We start from the raw sequence: 7,823 nt of genomic DNA, 5'->3' as shown, positions 1-7,823 counted from the left end.
ATTATATTCCCCCCACCACACTGAATCACTATTAAAAATGGGTTAGCTTATAGATGTAGTAAATGGATAATATTCCTTCTGTGAACTTTTCAGGGACTGCCCATGCAGGACAAGAAGTGAGGACAGTTCCCTATGTAGTACCACAAGCACCTTTGTAAAGCTGAGAGACAGTGTGGTGAACTGATAAAAGCATACATTCTGGGGGCACCTGGGTGGCTCGGTTGGTTAAATGTCCAACTCTTGATTTTGGCTCAAGTCATAATCTCAGGGTAATGAGATTGACTCCCGCATCAGGATCCATGCCCAGCAGGGACTCTGCTTGAGATTCTCTCTCTCTTTCTCCCTCTACCCCTTCCCCTGTCCCCCCATGCTCTCTCCCTTTCTCTGAAATAAATCAATAAATCTTAAAAAAAAAAAAAAGCGTACATTCTGGCATCAGTTCAATTTGGGTTCAAATCCAAACTCTGCCACTTCATAGCTGTATGACCTTGGACTAGTTACTAAATAGCTTTGTGCTTCAATTTACCCATCTGTCTCATTGGGTTATGGGCATGAAGGGAGGTTGTTACATGTAAAGTATTTAAATTCCACTCACCACAAGTAAATTTGGTGAAGTAGTATTATTATATTTGGTAAAGTATTATTATAATTATCATTATTAGGCAAGGCAATATTTTATTTATTTTTTAAGATTTTATTTATTCCAGAGAGAGAGAGTGCATGAGCTGGGGGGAAGGGACGAGGCAGAGGGCGGAAACAGACTCCCTGCTGAGCAGAGAGCCCGACACAGGGCTCTACCCAGGGCTCAATCCCAGGACCCCAGGATCATGACCTGAGCAGAAGGCAGACACTTAACTGACTGAGCCACTCAGGCACCCCAATATTTTATTTTTTATTTTTATTTTTCTCTAGTCAAAAACCTCTACTTTTTTTTTAAAGAATTGTATTTTAAAAATATTGCAGTGAAAAAACACAGATCCAAATGTGCGATTTTAGAGAAAAATAAAACAGGTTTTTCCAATAAAGGGAAGAAATAATGAAATCATGTCCTGGTTACACGTTAACTACCACATTCTATACAATGTGGATGTGATCAACATGTATTCAATGATAGTATGAATAAACGTTTGAGATTTAAAAATCACATACCATTTGCCAATGCTGTAAACCCATAAATGTCGAAATAAATACCTAAAAATAAGTAAATTTTAAAAACTGAAGCTTCTGTTTATAGATCAACCCAAACGGTACGTATAAATAGTACAGCCAATAATTTGACATTACTGTTAGTATCCACCTAATTTCTTCATAATATGGCTGTCTGGTGTTGCATTAGTGAAGATACTTCCTACAACCACATGGGTACCCCAGAGCCTATGACGAATCACTTTACAGCAGCCAAGATCATCCACAGAGAATCCTAAATGTCGATAGCGTTCATCTGTTTCAAAAAGAGTGTTGTTTGTATATGGTCCAAAAAATGCCAAACCAGTTGATGGGTCAATAAAGTCAGCCCAATAGCCTTCAGCTCGAAGAGCATAGCAAATTTCCTTAGTACCATTAATGAACTTTTCTAAAAGCATTTCTCTTTCATTTTCTACCTCTTCGCTCCAAACAGTCATATCATTCTTAGTTTTCTGTGTTATAGTCAGAATCATTAGTTTGTTGGTAGCTCCTTCTGGAAGCAGTGACTCAAAATCTCTTCGCAGTGATTCTGGACATGTCTGGATTGCACACTCTACTTTGGCATTTTCAAAGTAAGTTTCCGCACTGCTGATTTCTTGTTCAACAGGTGCATTACTACCCTGAAATTCATTCACATGCTGTGCCATCACAAACTCGTGTCTTTCACTTGATAAAGGTTCTGCTAGAACATCAGGTAAAGTTTTATGAACCTGGCTTTTCTTCTGTGATGTGGTCCCATTGAGATGACAGTCAAAACCTATATTCCCAGGAAGCTGGAATCTCTGATCCTGAGGTCCAAATGGTCCCATAGTTTCATCAGGCCATACTGTTCGAGAGCGTATATCTGGAGGTGCAGGGGCCACATGAGACTCATCAGAACCTGAAGATCCTGCAGCTGAAAAGGCTTTGGGATTGACAACCCTTTTAACTAAAGAGCAAAGTCCCGGGAGATAGGAAACCAGTCTGGCTCTATTACAGAGCACAGTGGCCATTTCCAGCGGGGAGATGCAAAATATCTTTCCTTTCGTAAAGTCATTCCGAGTGCTGTGGCACCAAGAAGACGGGCGAATTTGGACGGGCTAACGCGGGCGGGAACCATCCATACCAGCCCCGCCGCCGTCTCGAGCGGTCCCAGATGCTCACTTTCTACTTTTTTTCTTAATCATGACAAGTGTGCTCTTTAATCCTAATCATCCTTTTCAGCCGTCCCCCTCACCACCTGCCCTGTGGCAACCATCAGTTTGCTCTCTGTAGTTAAGAGTCTGTTCCTTGGTTTCTCTCTCTCCCCTTTGCTTGTTTGTTTTGTTTCTTAAATTCCATATATGTGTGAGATAATATGATACTTGTCTTTCCCTGAACGACTTATTTCACTTTGCATTATACTCTCTAGCTCCATCCATGTTGTTGCAAATGGTATTATTTCATTCTTTTTTGTGCTGAGTAATCTTCTATTGTGTATATATACCACATATTCTTTATCCATTCATCTATCGATGGACACTTGGACTGTTTCCCTAATTTGGCTATTTTTTTTTATAAGGGATACATTTTATAGACAAGGACACATTTGAACATAAACTGCTAGAAAAGATATACGATGCAAATAAGGAAGCTGGTGTGGTTATGTTAATACCAGATAATGTAGATGTCAAGACAAGAAGGATTACCAGAAATATAGAGGAGCATTATCATTATAAACAGATTTATTCATCAAGACAAAAAAATCCTACTGAGCATCTAATAATAGATCCTCAACATACTTGAAGCAAAAATAATAGAAATAAAGAGAGAAATGTTGGACATTTTAACTCCACTCTCTTGGTAATTTACAGAACAAGTTAGACAAAAATGTGAGTAGGGATATAGAAGACTTTAATAATACTGTTAGTCACCCTAACTTAATTGTAGTGTTTTATAGAAAATGCTACATCCAATTAATTTGGCTGTTGTTGGTGCTGCTGCTATAAACATTGGGGTGCATGTATCCTTTTGATTTAGTGTTTTTGTATTCTTGGAGTAAATACCCAGTAGTACAATTACTGGATTTAAGGGTGGCTCTATTTTTAATTTTTTGAGGAAACTTCACACTGTCTTCCACAGTGGCCTGGTTTGCATTCCCACCAACAGTGTGAGAAGGTTCCTTTTTCTCCACATCCTCACCAACACTTATTGTTTCTTGAGTTTTTGATTTTAGCCATTCTGACAGGTGTGAGATGATATCTCATTGTCATTCTGATTTGCATTTCCCTGATGATGAGTGATGTTAAGCGTTATTTCATGTGTCTGTTGGCCTCCTGTATGCCTTCTTTGGAGAAATGTCTGTTCATGTCTTCTTCCCAATTTTTATTTGGATTATTTGTTTTATGGGTGTTGAATTCTATCAGTTCTTTATATATTTTGAATACTAACCCTTTATTGGATATGTCATTTGCAAATCTTCCCCCATTCAGTAGGTTGCCTTTTAGTTTTGTTGTTTCCTTTGCTGTGCAGAAACTTTTTATTTTGATGTAGTTCCAATAGTTTATATTTCCTTTTGTTTCCTTTGCCTCTGGAGGCACATCTAGAAAAATGTTGTTAGGACTGATGTCAGAGAAATTACTGCCTGTGCTCTCTTTGAAGATTTTTTATGGTTTTAGGTCTCATATTTAGGTCTTTAATCTTATTTTGAGTTCATTTCTGTGTATGGTGAAAGAAAGTGGTCCAGATTCATTCTTTTGCATAGAGCTGTCTAGTTTAGTTTTCCCAAGACCATTTGTTTAAGAGACTGTCTTTTCCCCATTTGATATCCCTTCCTCCTTTTTTGAAGATTAATTGATCATATAATTGTGAGTTTATTTCTGGATTTTCTATTCTATTGATCTATGTGTCTATTTTTATGCCAGTACATACTGGCATTCATTTAAAATGTGTTTACTCCGAAAAAAAAAATAAATAACATGTGTTTACTAGGGGAAAGTTCTTCTGTAATTCAAGGAACTAAAATTCCAAGTTCAGCTGAGGCAATGAGTCAGGGTTTCAAAGACTAGTCCTATTTAGCCTACTTTGTTTTAGATAACCAAATGAGGTGGTCTTCAACTCATAGTTAGTGAGTTACCTCAGGTTATCTCAGATTAAACTTCATTTATTTGAGTTTTAGAAAATTTAGAAAATTCCTAGCAAAAAAAAACCTCTTTGTCACCCGCGTTGATCTGAGCTGCAACCAAATAATCAGAAAAGAAAAGAAGAAGGAGGGATGTGGACAATGGGTCTTTTGTGGCCCCATCCTTCCCTCTGACTCTTACTCCTTTGGTGAATGGTTTTCTGCCCAAGTTCTATGGAAGTTTCTCTCTGTTCGGCAGCTGAAAAGGAACCATTTTTTATGTGGCTCATCAGAAATGGGTGCGAAGGTTTTTGTTTTTTTTTTTCCTACCTAAAGGATCTCAAGCCATGAAAAGGTCTTTTCATTCTCCCTTCAGTTGATTCAGAGCAGGCACTGGACCGTTTGGAAGGGTGTGCCAGGGCACCAGTTCTTTTCCCTTAGGGCAAGAGAAACTCCACAGAGTTCCTGTCCCAGTACAAAGGAGGAGGGCATAGCAATTTTCCCTGGCAGGGAGTCTGCCAGCAGCACAAGGGTGGCTAGGCCTGTGGCGCTAAGCTGGGATGTGGCTGTCCACTGTGTGAGGCAAACTGTTGAAGGACATGGATGGTTTCCACTCCTGCTCCCACAGTTCTAGAAGATTTCAGATACCTCTTTATATGCTGGCCTCCCAGGCTAGATCTGCACACCGTGAAAGGGTGCCTCAGTAATGAGGGTGCACAAGAATGAAAAAGAAGATGAGTGTGTATGTGTTTTCCTTTATGTGAAGAAGATTAGATCTAGCTTATCTCTCCTTCTAAGCCTAAATTCCAATTATGTTTGAAACCAAATAAAGCCAGTTGAATCTGTGGTTTTGTCTGAGGCTGATGACAGCTACAATCTCGAGACTGATGGACACGCTGAATTGTAAAATCTTATGCTAAAGTAATTGCCATGTGAGACAATTCCTCAACGTTTGGGTAGTGCCTCTCTGGAGTCTAAGGACCGTTCAGCATTTGGCAGAGTACAAATCAATGGCCACATCAAATGTATTTTCTGGCCCCCAAACCTACCATTTTTATAGGACACATGTAACCTCCACATACCTTCTACTTTGAATACTGAATCACATTTTTCCTTTAGAACCTCTTGTGGCTGAGGAGAGCATGTCTTTGCCAGCTTACTGTTTATCGGGGGGCTTTTTCTAATCAGTATGTGCCTCCAATTAGACATCAACACATGACAAGAGAAACTCTGCCTGGCAATACTTGATGTTCAATAAATGTTTGAATGACTGAATGAACACAATTCTTCTGGGCTTTAACATCAAGAGCATATACTTGAATTGAAAATCATTTCCACCCATTAAACATGCGTATACTTCATGGTGTGTTTTTGTTTTGTTTTGTTTTGTTTTAAGATTTTATTTATTTGACAGAGAGAGACACAGCAAGAGAGGGAACACAAGCAGGGGGAGTAGAAGAGGGAGAAGCAGGCTTCCCGCTGAGCAGGGAGGCCAATGTGGGGCTCGATCCCAGGATCCTGGGATCATGACCTGAGCCGAAGGCAGACGCCTGATGACTGAGCCACTCAGGCGCCCCCTTCATGGTGTTTTATACCACGTTCACTCTCTTCTTCCCCTTTTCAAAAAGCAAGAAGGCAGCATAGAAATTGCTATAACACGTTGTACAGATTTTACTTTGTTCTATGTGGATCTTATACTTTCTGCCCTTATAAGTTAGAAAGTATTTCTTTCAATCATTGGTGCATTTCTCACATCCAGATCACCCCCTCCAGCTGGCCCCCCAACTCAGTGCAACTTCCTATATTTTGAGTAGGGCTGCTTATCCAAGTGACATTTGGGTGTAACTCAGTATATGGAAGGGGAAAACAATCTTACTCGTTGTCACCACTGTCCCTTCAAACACATTCCATGGACTATTTTTTTTTTCACCCCCTGGATTGCTCATTCACTCTTAGAAAATAAAAATAAACTTTTTTTCAGTGATTAAGAAGTGTAGCCCAAGGTAGTAACTAAAACTCTGAATTGCATTCACGTGAACAGTCCCCCCCTTGCCCAGCCCTTGGGTGGGTTTTAGGTGGGCAGCCTGCAGGTAGGGAGAGGCACAGTCATTTCGGTTCTCTTCCTCCCCATCCCCAGTTTTGCCCACACTACTCACTCTTCGTGGGTTAGGCCCAGGGGGAGTGGGGATTTGCGGGGGGGGGAAGGGCACTTATATTAAAGGTGTTCTTTGGATTAAGTGTATATTTATAGCTGCTTCTTTCTCACCAACTTTTGTGGTTTTCTCTGGGACTCTTCTGTTGGACATCTATCTTACTGTGATTCCCAGGATGGCCAATGCCTTGGCCTGACTATTTATAAATTGACCCTCAGCCCTCGGGCCTTGAGTCTACCCCACACCGGCCCTATTAGAGTCCATTGTCCCTCCTCCACAACCTCCTCCTTCTTGGGCAGTGTCTCTTAAAACTTTCTGGTCGGCTTTCTCCAGCAGGGCCCACATCTCTTCCATAGAAAATTCTTTCAATTCTTTGGCCCTCATCATCAGATCACCAGAGTATCAATGCTCCCCTCTTTCCCTTTGCCTCAGGCCAATACTCCTAGCCCCTTGCCTTTAGACTTCTCAAGCATGACTCAGACATTTGTCCTCTGTGTCCCCCAGCCTCCAAAGGACACACCAAAACTACATTTGTCCTCCTAAAGTTCTCTCACGAGGCTTGAGGGCAAGGGAAGCACCTGTGGTCTCTCTTCCATGGGGGAGAGTGAGGGTGGGGAAGAAACATCAGCCTTCTCCAAGGGTAATCTCTTTTACTGCTTCTTTAACTTCCAAGATTTTTATACTGGCTTGGAAACATCATCACCCTCTGCAAGTCCTGGCCTAGATGGTCTAGCGCCTCGCTCTGGAAGGTGGAGGAACTCGTATTTCTCATATTTGCAGGCTTAGCTGAAACTGAGCAGAAAGCATTCCATTTTAACATCCTGTTACATATGTCTAGTTAGATATTTTTACAACCCTTGCTCATTATCTTCTACTGTTTTGATTTGGAGAAATTTCGTAAAACAGTGATAGCAAATTCTTATGTAGTATAGCATTTATTACATGCCAGGCACAGCTCTAATCCAGGCATTGTTTGGTCTTTTTTTTTCCCTTCCATTTTTTTAGCAATATTCACATCTTTATTGAGAGGTATAAAATATATTGATCATCACTGTTGTTATTTTCATTGGGAAATGGAAGAATTCGGAAGCATAAAGACTTATATTTGACTTTTTTTTTTTTCAAGAAACTCTACCATCAAATTACTCATATCCAGGCCTCTGTAGGTTCGGATTTTCTTCCCACTGGATTGGAGTGGTAGGAATCCCAGTTGATGAAACATATTTATTTTCCAAAACAATCAGCATAGTCAAGTTTCTTAGTCTAAGTTTCTTAAGGATTTCTGGATTTTGGATTCTGTTCTTAAGGAGGTCAGGATCTTCCTGAGGCTTGGGTCCTCAAATATTCTCCTACTCAGGGGGTGCCTGGGTGGCTCAGTGGGTTAAGCATCCAACTCTTGATCTCAG

At 40.4% G+C, this 7,823-nt stretch overlaps 1 pseudogene; it reads right to left on the bottom strand.

Moving 5' to 3' along the window:
• Positions 1 to 1,286: 1,286 nt before the first annotated feature.
• LOC148164076 (methylmalonic aciduria and homocystinuria type D homolog, mitochondrial pseudogene) lies at positions 1,287 to 1,622 on the bottom strand (annotated as a pseudogene).
• Positions 1,623 to 7,823: the final 6,201 nt, after the last annotated feature.

This window comes from Eumetopias jubatus, unplaced genomic scaffold (genome assembly GCF_037043125.1).
Source record: "Eumetopias jubatus isolate StellerSeaLion01/CBP00866 unplaced genomic scaffold, mEumJub1_p1.0 scaffold_6, whole genome shotgun sequence".
Classification (NCBI taxonomy): domain Eukaryota; kingdom Metazoa; phylum Chordata; class Mammalia; order Carnivora; family Otariidae; genus Eumetopias; species Eumetopias jubatus.
Note: the sequence above shows the minus strand (reverse complement) of the source record. Positions and strands in the feature narration are given on the sequence as shown.